This window comes from Mirounga angustirostris, unplaced genomic scaffold, assembly GCF_029215605.1.
Source record: "Mirounga angustirostris isolate CCGP_5_RB_7025 unplaced genomic scaffold, mMirAng1.0.hap1 SCAF_5, whole genome shotgun sequence".
Lineage (NCBI taxonomy): Eukaryota > Metazoa > Chordata > Mammalia > Carnivora > Phocidae > Mirounga > Mirounga angustirostris.
In genome coordinates this window covers 173,704,028-173,705,545 of record NW_026991713.1, presented here as the reverse complement: position 1 = coordinate 173,705,545, position 1,518 = coordinate 173,704,028, and positions in this window count along the sequence as shown.

The following is a 1,518-nucleotide window of genomic DNA, read 5'->3' as shown; positions in this document are numbered from 1 at the left end:
GGTTGGGGGTGGTCCTAGCAGGGAGGGTAGGGAAGTCAAGGGAAAAAATAACAATGTAAATCATGGGAGGCATTTCTCCTGCTTCCCTTTTCCATGGATAGATGACCAGTATCAGTCAGTGGAGGCAGGATCCTACCTTCAGTCAGGCTCATTTCTTGCTTGCCTTTCAGAGTGTGAACATCTCATCACCCTGAATATAATTCTAGTGTTTAAGATAAATCTTTTCAAAAGCATTCATCTCTCATCTCTTCAACAAGACTGAATGCTCTCATAGGGGAAGGGGTATCCAATGACCTGTAGCTTATAATTGTCACAGCAGATAAGCATACCAGGGTTTCAGTAACCAGCCCATCAAAATTTCCTATGTACGCCGGTTGAGAACCCTGAATATGTAGGTCTCATGGTTTTTATGTTTCAATGACTTGTTTCCAACTTGTATTGTGGAGCCAGGTTCAGTAAGAAGAACAAGGACAACATAAATCCTTATACACACCTGCCTTTTGGAACTGGACCCCGAAGCTGCCTTGGGATGAGGTTTGCGATCATGAACATGAAACTTGCCCTGGTCAGAGTTCTGCAGAACTTCTCCTTCAAACCTTGTAAAGAAACACAGGTCAGAGAGAGAACTTTCTGCAAAAAGAATGTTTTTTGGTTTTTTTTTTAAACTAAGAGATATGGAATAAAGGTCTGGGGGGGGGGGGCTCATTTATCCTTAGTAATTTGTTCTATCAGCCAGAGAATCTATCTGGAGTCATCTGTGACCTTGAAAGTTAGTTCAGCTCTTGAGTGCCACATCTGTGGTTTATGACCACCCAGTCATAAGGGTCATGTAGTCAGTACCATTCATGTGACATCATTATGCACAGACCTATGATCCTGAGCAGTATTTTAAATTTCTTTCAAGTCCACTGAAAGGAAGGGAACATGTTGTGCATAGTCATGACGTGCAGTGATAACCACGATGTGACTTTTGAAGGATTCTCTTCTCCACCATAACTTACAGATACTCTGGTGACCGAGGTTCTCAAACCCTCATTGTACATGGGAATCAGTGGGTTTGTTAAAAATCTGGATGCCCAGGTCATCTCAGAAACTCTAATGTAATTCTCCCAGAGTGTGGCTTTAAAAGTGCCCCCATGATTCTCAAGGGCAAGCAAGGTTGAGACTCAATGGTGTGAAGCATGTCTGCCTGATGTGAAGGACTCCCAGGGTCCAGGCCATCCTGGCTACTTGGCTCTACCTTCCACAAGCCTGGCTCCGGTCAGGCTGTGCTTCCATCCCATCCCAATCTGTCATCATGAATGGATGTTTCCATGGCAGAGGTGACAGGATGTTTAGCAGTGTGGATGTCCACACAATAAAATGTGTAATAAACACTCAGTATTCAACATATCAAAATTAACATAATAAAATAAAATTTAAAAAAAAGAAAGAAAATTAACTCTGGCACTTTTCAAAATTGTTTGCCATAATGGCTAAGAATCTGTTTTAAATTTTAAACACTCATCCTTTTTCCTT